Source organism: Haliotis rufescens, unplaced genomic scaffold (assembly GCF_023055435.1).
Source record: "Haliotis rufescens isolate VD_foot unplaced genomic scaffold, xgHalRufe1.0.p SCAF_14, whole genome shotgun sequence".
Lineage (NCBI taxonomy): Eukaryota > Metazoa > Mollusca > Gastropoda > Lepetellida > Haliotidae > Haliotis > Haliotis rufescens.
In genome coordinates this window covers 31,584,406-31,599,521 of record NW_025963824.1, presented here as the reverse complement: position 1 = coordinate 31,599,521, position 15,116 = coordinate 31,584,406, and the positions used below count along the sequence as shown (strand labels likewise).

The 15,116-nt window shown below is 43.0% G+C and overlaps 1 protein-coding gene across 2 annotated transcripts in view; it reads left to right on the top strand.

The window, feature by feature from the left end:
* The window catches only part of LOC124143341 (atrial natriuretic peptide receptor 1-like), a 258,349-nt gene that overhangs the window by 75,808 nt on the left and 167,425 nt on the right, over window positions 1-15,116 (top strand). The gene's annotated exons all lie outside the window — the stretch shown is intronic.

Sequence of the window (15,116 nt, the reverse complement as noted above, 5' to 3'; positions counted from 1 at the left end):
GGCACGGGTGGCCAAGTCGTCCAAGGCGCCGCGATTCGCTGTGCAGAGTTGCGTCCCTTGGCCACGCCAGAAACCTATGATTGTGGGTTCGAATCCCGGTTCGCCCCGATTATGTTTCTAGGTTTGTCAGCACCATGCCCGTGCTCGTGGGTTTCACTGAAGTGGTAAAAGTCTGAGACCTGCATCACTTCGGGCTTTCCTCCCACATTAAGCTGACACGTCGTGATATAACTGGAATACTTTTAAAAGCGGCGTTAAACCCAACTCACTCACTCACTCACTCACTTAAATATAGTATTACATCGTCATATTTGTTTTCAGATCTATGATAAACTGGATTTAGAATCCAGGTAAACCATCACCTTGTGAACTACTATTATTACGACCTCAAGGCACCACTAAAGTTTAGTTAGTGCATTATCTGCCTGACTTGTCATATATACACCAATGATCTCATTTGCCAGCTTCATAATTCTGGCTACGGCCTCCGTTTACCTTGGGGTCACTATCCGGGTCAACTGCTACTAGACGATACATCCATTGTCAGTAGCTCTCCATCAGCCCTGCAAAATCTGTTACGTATTAAGTGCAGTCGTAGTATTTTCGCACTGTAAATATTATGTACTTGACCCTTATGTTCCCTGTGGAAAGCTAGAATTGCCACACAGGAATTCTTTAACGGATGCTGGGCATGCCTTAGTCACCGTATCTCAACACTGGAATAGCTCGCGTATTGCATGTGAAAAAGACTTATTAATGTAAACCATAACAATGGTTTGTATTTCGCCGGGTTGAACCCAGTTGCAGCTTGCGAATACTACAGAGAGTTATCTTACCATGTGCCTTATTTAGATGCAATGTATGGGAGCAACTTACTGGTAGAGAGTATGAATGCTTGAAATGCCACAGCGATACTTCAGTAAATATTTACAGGCTCTACTAAGATTTACATCAAGTCAAGTTGTATTGGATAGTCTAGATCTTTAACCATTCAGGCATACATTGATAAACAAGCTCTGCACTTATTTGGTAAACTGTGCCGATCTAGCTGTGACTTCTATTCCAAACAACTATTTATTAGCAGACTTGTTAACAGAATGTCAACCAGATTTTGACAAAATATATATCTCCCTGTTTCAACATGCAGCGCCTTGTTCATAAGTACGATCTTTTCCATGTCTTGAATTATTGCATAGCTAACTGTAACGTTTCTAGTAAATGTAAATGATCTAGTATTGTGAATTAAAAGATAGGAAATGAAGATTATTTAATGCTTGTGAGACAACTGTTTGACCGAAAGGACCTGTTAAGACATATTGGTATCAGATCAGAAGTTCAACCATCACCATGTTGAATTGGGGAATGACGATCCCCTTAAGCCAACGATACTTCGTCAATGTCAGTACAGTAAAGTACGGTTATAACGAACTCAAGGGACCACTCAGTTTTAGTTCGTTATAACCGTAGTTCGTTTTAAGCATATTTTAAGCATATATACAGCAAATGTCCATGACGAAGAATAATTCGTTATATCACCAGTTTGTTATAAGCGTGTTCGTTATAAACGAAGTTTCCTGTATAAGAGGCATGGACGTGGATATTTAAGAACAAATAAAGACATGGATTATGCTGATCAGATCTCAATGTAAACGTTACGCCGATCATAATTCAAACCATCCATGCCAGAGAATAGTAGTCTCGAGAAAATTCCGAACTGATTCCATGGTGCAAAATAGAAAATAGTGATGAAAATCATATGTATGAATCACTGAACATAACTGATGACACCAGGTGTTCGCAAACAAGTCCTGCTCTACCGGCAGCACCCACCACCTTACACAATTTCCATTAAAAAGAAAAGTGTCTGTGAGTAAGATGGGGTGAAAACTCCGGGTATAGATAGCATCAAGCGACGCGGAATAATTACTAGTAAATTTCATCTGAACGTCTACCCTAAAAAATCTGGAATAGCTTATCCAGTCCTATGATGGTGAAAGCATAGCGGTAAGCAAATTGGCATTGTTTCCTTTTGAAATTGGAACAAAATGTACATGTTCTTAAATGAGTAACCATCTGAGAAATGTAGACGCCATAAGCTGGGTCTGATGGTACGTTGCTCGACATTATGGGGAAAGTCACGACTGGAAAATCGAAATCACCCCTCTAGACATACAACTCTGTACAGGACTTCCTGTTTGAACTGATAACGAAGGTTTTAATTAAAGACTGATTTGATAAGCATCAAATGATATCATTATCGTTTCAGAAACGAAAACTTGATCATATCATTATTAACGATGCTGCTGCGATAATGACCATGTACGTAGGAACCGACATTTATGAGTCTGAGGCGTTGTAAGACATGTGTTTAATAGAAAAGATAAAACAGATGTGTATGAAAGTAGCCGGTGGCATTGGACTGTTTGCAAGTGAAGACGAAGACGGTGTGGCGGTGCTGTTGGAGATCCCGTTGCTTATTTAATCGATATTATACATATCACGGACAACTAATCTTTGTTAATCTTTGCAATGCAGACATCCTGATTGCCCAAATTTTATTATTACACCACCATGTATACAAAATCTATACCCAGTTTTCATGTAACGTTTGTTAACAGTTTACGGATCTCGGGAGAAGAATCAACAAGTATATCGGATTATGCCGGTTGATTGAAATATGAGACCGAATCTGCGTTGAGGGTTATCAGCTAGTCATTCATGAGTGACGATAATCCACTATTCCATGTTTCAAGTTGGTTATTCGATTTATCATCCAAAACTGTTTCCCACAGGAGATATCGCTTGGGTGAGATTGCATCACAATGCTTGTTACCATGACGTCACAATCAAATGACATCACTAATGGTTCTGCTACTGAAGCTGTTAGCAGTACTTTTACACTTAAAACACTGCTTATTACTGTCTACAAACTGAAAAAGTTGGAAGAATGATGATTCATGATAAATAAAATCTCAATCTCGTGTCTTTTGATATAAAAAATATCAACACTCGTTGATACAAGTGGAAATACTTCTCGGCAAGCCTCGGTGAGATTGTCTATGTATCACCCAGTGTGATTGTCAGAAAGAAAATAAATAAGGAACTTCAGAGAAGTTCCCTGGTTCTCCGACAAATGGATGCCTTTAATACGCATTGAATTTACTAGTATTACGAACAATGTGACGACATGTTACTTCAACTGACCAATCAGAATTGAGAGTCATGACAATACACACATATCCTAATCTATTACAATGACCCTTTCTTCCTTTATTGAAAGGGGACACGGTTGGCCAAGTCGCCTAAGGTGATGTGATTCGCTTAGCAGAGTTGCGTCCCTTGGACTGCCAGAAACCTATGATTGTGGGTTCGAATCCCGGTTCGCCCCAATAATGTTTCTAGGTTTGTCAGCACCATACCCGTTCTCGTGGGTTTCACCAAAGTGGTAAACATCTAAGACCTGCATAACTTCGGGCTTTCCTCTCACATCGTGCTGTCACACCGTGATATAAATGGAATACTGTTAAAAGAGGCGTTAAACCCTACTCACTCATTCACTCCTTTATGGTAAAATATATGTGTCTCAATATAGATAAAATATATTCTCACTGCTGCAGGTGTACTATGTCGGTTGGGTTTTGTTTAGCAACTTTGTGTCATAACTGCGACTTATCCTTTAAAATAGCTTTGACATCAAGCTCACGAATATTATCAATAACATATTTGTCGTAAGCGACAACGCGTCAGCGAAAAACAAAATGTCAATGTCTTTATGTAAATGAATTGTTTTCCAGAGATTAACATTACGTAACCACGTATGGCTGTTACAGTTACGATGGTAAATCTCGAATTTAATTAATCCTGAAACACATTCTTAAACGTTTGCTCAGGATATTAATCACAGGATTGTCTGGTGTCAAGACTCGGCTAGTTACAGACCGGCGTCATATAGATGGAATATTGTTGAGTGAACAAACGATTACTGACAACAAACCTTGCAGTATGTGTACGATGCAAGGTGCAAGGTGTACGGTGTACGATGTACGGTGTACGCTGTTCGGTGCAAGATGTACGATACACGATGTACGGTGCACGATGTACGTTGCACGGTGTACGGTGCACGGTGTACGGTGCACGGTGTACGGTGCACGGTGCACGGTGTACGGTGCACGATGTGCAGTGCACGACGCACGATGTGCGGATTTAGGTATACGACGTACAGTGTTCAGTATTAGGTACTGATGTACGTTGTAAGTGGTTAAGTGTACGCTGTACGGTATGTTTGGTATACTAGTGTACAGCATAGGGAGTTAGATGTACGAAGATGGTGTACAGTATAAGGTACTGATGTACGGGTGAGTGAGTGAGTTGTGTTTAACGCCGCTTTGAACAGTATTACAGTTATATCACGGCGTGTCAGCTTAATGTGGGAGGAAAGCCCGAAGTGATGCGCGAAGTGAAACCCACGAACACGGGTATGGTGCTGACAAACCTAGAAACATAATCATAGGTTTCTGACGTGCGTAAGGGACGCAAGTCTGCACAGCGAATCGCGGCGCATTAGACGACTGGGCCACCCGTGCCCACTCTGATGAACGGTATCAGGAGTGTACATTGTACGCCGTACAGTATAATATACTACTGTACATTATGGTGTACGGTGTACTTTTCCCGGGCTATCTGCGGTATGCATGTCGAATGGTTATTCGATGGTAAAATATTTTATTCGGGTATCACAGTCGTACTTCGGACTTTAAGTATTTTATGTTTGGGATTTATATATTTTGTGAAATCCAGTTTTCAAGTGTGTAGTTTCCTTTACCCGGTAATCTACGAAAATATAAGGTTTTTACTGTGGGACAGTTACGCATGCTCCTATTATGATTGGACTGTAATTGGGAACTATTTTGTTTCGCGATACAGTTAGTTGTCACTAACATGAGGCCAATATCATATTTTGTTTTATTCCTCCATGGGAGAGTTACAAAGAGGGAGACACGGGAGAATGTACAAGGGTTGGAATTTCGAAGGAAATTTATAATTAACAATATAGTTATGTTATAGTTATGTTAGGGGGCACGGGTGGCCAAGTCGTCTAAGGCGCCGCGATTCGCTGTGCAGAGTTGCGTCGCCTGGGCACGCCAGAAACCTATGATTGTGGGTTCGAATCCCGGTTCGCCCCGATTATGTTTCTAGGTTTGTCAGCACCATACCCGTGCTCGTGGGTTTCACCGAAGTGGTGAACGTCTGAGACCTGCATCTCTTCGGGCTTTCCTCCCACATCAAGCTGACACGTAGTAATATAACTGGAATACTGTTAAAAGCGGCGTTAAACCCAACTCACTTGCTCACTATAGTTCTGTTAAGGGCAGACATTTTTAACAATCATGGATTGATTGGATTGGATTGATTTATTACGCAACCGCGGTGGTTACGTGCTTGCACAGGTGGTACAATCCTTGAGTAACAGTACTGGCATGCATATCAGTGTCACTGTTGTTTAACGGGACAAGAGGGACACATGATAGGAGACAGGAGACTATATCAACATCTAACTGGTTCATGAGAGTGGCACCAAGTGATGGGACCGATGCTTGTGAAGTCCAACCAGGTCTATCGCGTTCAACTGTTTTCTTATTACACTGGCACACAATATGAGCAAGAAGTAGGGCTGGGACGGGTAACCCGGGTACTCGGGTCGGGTAGGTGCTGAGTGGGACCCGGGTACCCACAGGACTATCCGGACCCGTGGTTAGTCACGTGAATATATTGTTTAATGGCAAAAAATATCTAGAACTCTATGGTTACACTATAAGTGACAAATGATCACATTTCTTTCCGACTATGCGCACATTCCTTCTGACTGATATGTTTGCATAAAGACAAAGCTTCAGTCAACTTCAGTGTATGCATGGCCAGATCATTTTATACGAGTATCTGAATACATTTTGACAGGTGTACGGTCAAACGTTTCCCAAATCGGACATTTTGTACCTATCTCTTGAGACCTACAGCGGCTACGGGGATAGGGTCGGGTAATAGGGGTGTGTGGGTAGGGGTGGGGAGGGTGTGTGTGTGTGTGTGTGGGGGGGGGGGGGGGTGGGGGGGGGGTGGGGGGGGGGGGGGGGGTGGGGGGGTGGTTACCCGGGTAGTAAATTTGGACTCGTCCCGGCCCTAGTAAGAAGGTCAGAAAAGTTCATTTCACACGGTTTGCACTTGCCATGTGCCAGGCCTGAAGGCCATATTGAACACAGACGAACTCTGGGTGAGTTTAAACTGACGTTTCATTTGGGGAAAATGGCGAGCAATTGTCCAGGTTCTGCGAGGAGCTGGTGATGATGCAGTTTCAAAAATGTCACAGCTCAGGGTCACAGTATAATCTGGTTTGCCACGTAGCAGTTTCATAGTTAAGTGCGTTGTTCTTTACAATGTCTTTCCACTTGCGGTATGGACAGAACCGCCCACATACAACGTAACATCAGGCTTAACCATGATCTATGCGTTAATGTCAGATAACTTGTTCTAGTATTCTGGATGGCGATGAAGATCCGGATTACAATTGGTCTTTAGCAACACGTTTGTCGTAAATGGCAACAAGCCTGATCGTGTGGTCAGCCTCGTTGACTCTACTGATCATGTCATCGTATCCTGATTTCGAAGATCGATGCTCATGATGTCAACCACTGGAAGTCTAATCCAGGCTCGATTACCTACGGACCCCATCGTATAGCTGGAATATTGCTGAGTGCGGTAATAAATAAAAATAATAACAACAAAATAAAAAAAACAGTTTTACGTATCGGGTGATATTGTGTGTAACTCCTATGAGACACGACACCGTGAAACAAACACAGCCCTGACATTCAATCTCCGAAGGCTATACGGCTCTCACATCATGGAGGTCCACTACTGTTGCTTATGCCACGTACTCTCGTAATTACGCTTAAGTAAGTCATGACGTAACAAGGTCACAGACTGGCCATATGGGATCGAACATAAGTCTTATTGTATGTAGAGTCTTTATTGGGGACACAGGTAGGCGTCGACCAAGAGTGTGACTGTGGGTCCCGAGTCCCGTGAGTCCCAAGTCCCGTGAGTCCCAAGATCCGTGAGTCCCGAGCCCCGTGGGTCCCGAGTCCCGTGAGTCCCAAGTTCCGTGGGTCCCGAGTCCCGTGAGTCCCAAGTCCCGTGAGTCCCAAGTCCCGTGAGTCCCAAGTTCCGTGAGTCCCGAGTCCCATGAGTCCCAAGTCCCGTGAGTCCCAAGTCCCAAGTCCCGTGAGTCCCAAGTTCCGTTGGTCCCGAGTCCCATGAGTCTCAATCTTCGTGGGTCTTAAGTTCCGTGGATCCCAAGTCCCGTGAGTCCCAAGTTCCGTGGGTCCCGAGTCCTGTGTGTCCCGAGTCCCGTGGGTCCCAAGTCCCATGGGTCCCGAGTCCCGTTAGTCCCGAGTCCCGTGGATATCAAGTCCCGTTAGTCCCAAGTCCCGTGAGTCCCAAGTTCCGTGGGTCCCGAGTCCCATGAGTCTCAAGCTCCGTGGGTCTTAAGTTCCTTGGATCTCAAGTCCCGTGAGTTCCAAGTTCCGTAGGTCCCGAATCCCGTGAGTCCCGAGTTCCGTGAGTCCTGAGTTCCGTGAGTCCCGAGTCCCGTGAGTTCCAAGTTCCGTGGGTCCCGAATCCCGTGAGTCCCGAGTCCCGTGGGTCCCAAGTTCCGTGGGTCCCGAGTCCCGTGAGTCCCAAGTTCCGTGGGTCCCGAGTCCCGTGAGTCTCAAGCTCCGTGGGTCTTACGTTCCGTGGGTCCCGAGTCCCGTGAGTCCCAAGTTCCGTGGGTCCCGAGTCCCGTGAGTCCCAAGTTCCGTGGGTCTTACGTTCCGTGAGTCCCGAGTCCCGTGAGTCACGAGTTCCGTGGGTCCCAAGTCCCATGGGTCCCGAGTCCCGTGGGTCCCGAGTACCGTGGGTCTCAAGTCCCGTGGGCCCCGAGTCCCGTGAGTCTCAAGCTCCGTGGGTCCTTATTATAAGTTCCGTGGGTCCCAAGTCCCGTGAGTCCCAAGTCCAGTGAGTCCCAAGTCCCGTGAGTCCCATGACAGTTTGAACGACTTAATATAAGGGCCTAACACCTCATTACGAAAGTTTAAATGATCGTGAAAGAAGACAAGCCGGCTTGACGACCCTTGATGAGACTTTTACGAATGCTTCTACTATTGAGACAACACACTGCCCACAGAATGTTCCAAGGGAGACAACTTGTCAATGCATATTGGATTTTTTATTTCGCCATAAATCTTTTACTTCCGCGTCTTCCAAATTATCAGTTGTATCATTGTCATAACAATGTCACACACACACACACGCACAAACACACACACGCACACACGCACACACACACACACACGCACACACAAACACACACACACACATGAACGCACATACGTATAAAATAACCTTCAACGCGTTAAGGCCAAGTTCGCCTGATAGTCAGTATTCAGTGTCCGAGTGGGGCGTCCATGTTAAACAGGGTATACCAGTTGGTTAGCACTGTAAAATAGACATAATCCCAGACAAGCACACGCAGTCACGCACATACGCGCATGTACATCGATGCACGACGATAACTTCACCCTACCCTGGTGGCGGTCGGGTAGCCTAGTGGTTAAAGTGTTCGCTCGACAGGCCGAAGACCCGGGTTCGATTCCCGACATAGTAAAATGTGGGAAGCCCATTTCTGATATCCCCCGTCGTGATATTATAGATTATTAATAGCGCTGTAAAACCATATTCACTCACCTTACCCTGTATAAGGACATGAGCAACGCGCGCCCCAATTAAAGGAGTCCCTGAGACCTTTGTCACACCAGTAACCAGTATCTTGAAGACCCTCGAAGTGACCAGGGTGCCTTAAGGCAACACTACATTTCGTCCGTCGCTGCTCGTTATGTTTCAGGATGGGGACCAGTTGATGGAGAGTCTTGTGACGAGTACTTGGAAATGCCTTGGGTTGGTTTATTTAGCAAGTGCGTTATTTCCCAGACAGCAAATGTCGCGAAGCTGTGTGTGGTTACAGGAAAGGAAGAGAAAGTACACACTCGCTTTGTGTTAGTTTCATGTGGGGGTCCTACCATTTGTCAGACACTCAGTTGGCATACATCCAGTTGTAAGACACTCATTTGGCATACATCGAGTTGTCAGACACTCCGTTGTCAGACACTCCGTTGTCAGACATCCAGTTGTCAGACATCCAGTTATCAGACATCCAGTTGTCAGTAACTCCGTTATCAGACATCCAGTTGTCAGACACTCATTTGGCATACATCGAGTTGTCAGACACACAGTTGTCAGACATCCAGTTGTCAGACACTCAGTTGTCAGACATCCAGTTGTCAGACACTCAGTTGTCAGACATCCAGTTGTCAGACACTCAGTTGTCAGACATCCAGTTGTCAGACACTCAGTTGTCAGACATCCAGTTGTCAGACATCCAGTTGTCAGACATCCAGTTGTCAGACACTCAGTTGTCAGACATCCAGTTGTCAGACACTCAGTTGTCAGACATCCAGTTGTCAGACACTCAGTTGTCAGACATCCAGTTGTCAGACATCCAGTTGTCAGACAGAGGAATAATTTAAACTGTGACACACTCCTTTACTCATATTGATATGACCCAGACACTGGCAATCTCTTGAAAGTTTTAAACAGCTTTGTTAAACTGTAAATATGTTTGTTTTCAGTGAAGTTTGTGAGATGGTGATTTCGCTAGTTTTTACAAGTGAGTTGAATAGGCTTCTTTAACATAACCAGTTTGTTTTCGCTAGTAAGTAGGCCAAATAAAGTAAACTGTAATCCCTTTGAAGTGTATATGAATCATATTTTAATGTTTCACAGTTTGTTGTCACTAATATGTTCACTGAGTCGAACTGTATAGTTTCATAGCTAAATTCATCCAAGTTGTTTTTACTTAAATTAGAAGCTGTATTAAATAAACGTCGCTTTTACTTCTACTTCACTTTTTTACCGTCATCGATTACTCGATATTACAAGATTTGTTTTAACTTTCATCGATTTATCGATATTACATGATTTGTTTTAACTGTCATCAATTTCTCGATATAACACGGTTTGTTTTAACTGTCATCGATTTCTTGATATTACACGTTTTGTTTTAACTTTCATCGATTTTTCGATGGATCCGTTTTGCTCGTCGATTTATACATGTATTTAGTGTTAAAATGTTTGGTTGTTCGTACTGACTGGTTCATATACAATTAAAACAGAGCGCACAGGTTCATAAAAAATATCCCTCCAAATATGCATGAAGTTTTTCCATTTGTTCACAAGAAGACGTAACATACATGGATAGCAACTTCTGGGTTGTTGCATTTAGCGACGTTTGGATGTAGATTCTTATACCGTTATAAAGCTGGGGTGACTACAAGTAATAACCGGAAGACGCTAACAAGTCGCACACAGATAAATGGATGGAGCTCCATGTTCAGTAAGAATAACAAATATCACACAGGAAATGAAGCCAGGTGTATAATAAGGATCAGGATTAAAAGGATTAAAAAGTTTTGACAAGATGATTGGATACTCCCTAACAAAGTTTATTGCTTGGTTGGATGTTCACGAGATGTAATACTCTTGATCTCTGTTGATCAAAGGTTTGTGACAACGGATTTCTACAGCTTCTGAAAGTTCTCTTTTAGTGCGGATGTTTGGTTGAGAGGATTCGGAATTTGTCAAGCTGGATTTCAGAACATAGCCGTGGTGATTTCTTGACATTATCTCACAGAGTGGTCAACTATTTCTCTGGGGTGATTTCTAGACGTTATCCCACAGAGTGGTCAACTATTGCTCTGTCTTGATTTCTTGACGTTATCCCACAGAGTGGTCAACTATTTCTCTGTGATTTCTTGACGTTATCTCACAGTGTGGTCAACTATTGCTCTGTCTTGATTTCTTGACGTTATCCCACAGAGTGGTCAACTATTTCTCTGTGGTGATTTCTTGACGTTATCTCATAGAGTGGTCAACTATTGCTCTATCTTGATTTCTTGACGTTATCTCACAGAGTGGTCAACTATTTCTCTGTGGTGATTTCTTGACGTTATCTCACAGAGTGGTCAACTATTGCTCTGTGGTAATTTCTTTACGTTACCTCACAGTGTTGTCAGGTATTTCTCTATGTTGATATCTTGACGTTATCTCACAGTGTGGTCAACTATTTCTCTATGGTGATTTCTTGACGTTATCTCACAGTGTGGTCAACTATTGCTCTGTGGTTATTTCTTGACGTTATCTCATAGAGTGGTCAGCTATTTCTCTGTGGTGATTTCTTGACGTTACCTCACAGTGTGGTAAACTATTGCTCTGTGTTGATTTTCTGACGTTATCTCACAGAGAGGTCAACTATTTGTCTGTGTTGATTTTCTGACGTTATCTTACAGAGAGGTCAACTATTTGTCTGTGTTGATTTTCTGACGTTATCTTACAGAGAGGTCAACTATTTGTCTGTGTTGATTTTCTGACGTTATCTCACAGTGTGTTAAACGTTTCTCAGCTCTGATTTCTTGATTTATCTCATAGTTTGTGCAACTATTTCGACAGGCATTCTGCCAATGTGCTCGGGAGACCTAACACCAGCAGTGTTCTGTAATCAATAGGACGTGAACCATGGGTCTACTCACTACCGGGAGATTGACTGGCGCAACGCTGACATGTGGTTACACCCCATACCAACAGAAATACGTTCTGTTCTTCTGGGATCTAATTACATTACAGCGCAGTGGTACCTGCAGTGAGCCGGGGGGTCATCTGCAAATATAATGAGTGGTGCGGCAAGCAGTATGTTGTGACCTTACAACGACGACCTTGCTGTGAGGGATCGAGACATGGGTCAACCCTGGTTCTGCTACAGGCAGGTTTCTATGCCCCGTGTCTTTAGAAATGCTGCTGCGAAACCGGGCCACGGTAGACAGTATTCATCAACTGTCTAGCTATCTTGTCAATAGATCAAGGTACCAGCTGCCCGGTGATGCTGAACCCTCAGTCATGAGGCTTCTCCTGAGACCATCCTGAATATTCCAAGACTTTTTACATCTTCAAGTTCTTTGGTTAATTGTTCATGATTGACTATACAGCTGATTGGTTCAGATCGAATGGACTCGCTCAACCAATGGAATGCATAGTCCTTGCCTCTGCAATCAGATGTGTTTACTTACTGTATTGAATCAGTAGGCATTTATGTCACAACCGCCTTAAGCTTCAGTTAAGTCTTATTTGGGCAATAGATTTGCCTGCCAATAAAGTTTTGTCCTTGTATGTACGTTTATTTCCCATGAGGGAACTAAAATACGGAGGAATACTTGTGTTGAATCCATGATTGGTTGAATGTTTGTCTTGTAAAGTATGTCCATGTAACGACAGAAGGGACCGTTTGTGACATTTAAACTTACAGCTCACAGCACAACATCAGCGGAAAATTGTGCGAAATTGGTTCTACTGGAAACGCTCGAAAAATCATTATCATAATAAAACATATTGTGTCGACATTAACCCCGTGTATCATGGCCCGAAAACATTTTAAAAAAATGAATAATAATACATTCTTGCAGAATTTTGTGTAAAGTATGTCTTTGTCCCCCTGAAATAATTTGGCCGCGTCATATCAAAAGACTAAAAGATGGGACTTGTTGTTACCCTGCCTGGCGCTCGGCATTAACGGGCTAAAACAAGGACTGGTGGGCCCCGAATCTGTATACTGTGTCCTGGCAGCTAACACGTTTACTCTCCCAATGTCAGTCAACAGATTTGGAGGTACCAAACCTGAGGCACCGAGAACAAATGGGAGTCGAACAACTTCGTAGGCACTTGGTAGGTACATTTCGAAAGCGAGGTCCGCATATTTATCATGTTTTTCCCGAATCTTGTCAACGACATCATCCATCAACAAAATCAACATTGACATTGAGATTATGTCCCACATCCTTGGTTCACTTAAGAAAACTGCGGAATGCCTTGTTTTCATCATAAGTCTTGACATGCTTTACGAGAGGACTATCATACCAAAAGGTGTTTGCAAATGTGCACAATACAATTCTATCACGAAGAGCCTCCACGTTAATCAAACCACACCCTCCTGTTATAACTGGTAAATATAAGCGTTTGAGGGTAGAGTGAGGGTGGTAGGATCTATTTTCTGACCTGATTCTTTCGTGTTAGGGCGTCAATACCCTGAATTTCTTGTTTCGATCAATCAACAACACCAAAAGGAATATGAAAGGACGGGTAGCATAAATATTTGTGGTTTTTCATTTTTGCGAGCGTTCAGCTCTGAACTCCAGATTTTCTTAAGTCTACATTTGCACTCAGCCTGAAGTTTCTCTTTGATATGGGCATTCTGGAGTTTGTCTCTAACCTGCATCCCTACGTACGTATAGGCCTGACCTTCTACGAGATAGTCAATTACTCCTCCCCCAGGTAAACTGACCGATTCTTCGTTCTCCTCATCATCATCAGATGCAAATCTGTGAAATGTTTGCCTCTCATTTCTGGTCAAAAATGTCTGAAAAACGCCTGAATTCAAAACGTTTTAACAATCAACAAGTTAGTGTCATGGATATACTTCATGTTCACAACAAAATACTAAAACATAAAAAACAAGAGAACATATTTTTCATATGAATTACTCCCATAAAACTCCTTTTGACCTTTCAACAAGACAAAAAAAAAAACGATTTTTGACGGCGAGCCATAATCAGTTATATCACATTATTCCATTACCATAGCATTGCTATTATTATGCCAAGATAGTATTGCACGGTGTTATTTAAATTCATACAAAACGAAATGAAAAGGTTTTGGAACTATATCAAGTATCCCGTTCTTTCTCCACCTGGTCTCGTAGAGTCTCGTTTATATGTCAAAATGTCAATTCTGCAAATCAATAATAATGAGACATGAGAAAAGATCCATGCTTCAAAATAATCCAATTGTCTTCGCCATTATTTATAAAAAATATCTATCAATTGTTCTATCACCATAAGACCCCTGATGATTTTCTTAAAGATTTCCGTCATCAATATTACCTTACATCGTGGGATTACTGTATGTGTAAGGCGTTGTGCCCGCCGCAATGTCATTATACTGGTCAGAGCATGGACGATTCATCTTTTATCAAGTGGCATAAGACGGTTATCAAAAAAACACCACCTCTACGCAATCTGTCAACATTGTAACGTACAGCCCGAACACACATCCTACCGCATTCGTGACCAACTCGTGTTATTCCGGGACAAGCCGAATAGCGACGCGTGCCCCTCTCGTGGCCATTTTTGGGCCGGGTTCCGACCTATCGCAAAATGGCATACCTAAAACAATTGTCAACTCGTTGCGCAATGGTTCACCTATATTTCCCCATATATTATATATATTCAGATGCAATTTAAAGCACATCGGGACATGCGGTATTATACAGTTATGATTGACCACATTTAAATGTATCTTGGGTATATTTTTATATGCATCACATATGTAGATTCAAAATATATTCCTGAGGGATTCTTTGACGAAGAACTTGAAGTCATACGCGCATTCTGATTGGTTTGTCGTATTTTCGGACATGACATTCATCGATAGGGGGACAAGTCTTCTTACAGGTTACGGAAAGGGGCGAGTAGTGACGAATGACTTCTTGCAGTTTACGGAAAGGGGCGAGTAGTGACGAATGATCCTACCGGTGAGGTTCGTGCGTGGCGGTGGGGAATGGCCACGCAATTTCGTTGCAGTTGCGGCGCTTAGTCGTTCCAGCATCTGCTGGTCGTGGGTATAAATCCCAAACTTGTCCTGACTATGATACATGGTTTGTCGAATGCATACACATGTTCATGGGCTCCACAAGAGTGTTTTTTATCAACAACCTACTTTACCTCAGTGTTTTGTCCCACGATACATTAACACAAATATGTACGTTCGAAGCAGCGTTAACCTCATTCACCCAGACAAGGGACAGTGATATGTCACGTATAAGACCAGAAACCGGCACCCAATTACTGGATTATTAATAAAACCGGCGTTAAATCCGAAGTGTATTTTTTTATTTGTCGGTACGATTAATGTCAACGGTTATT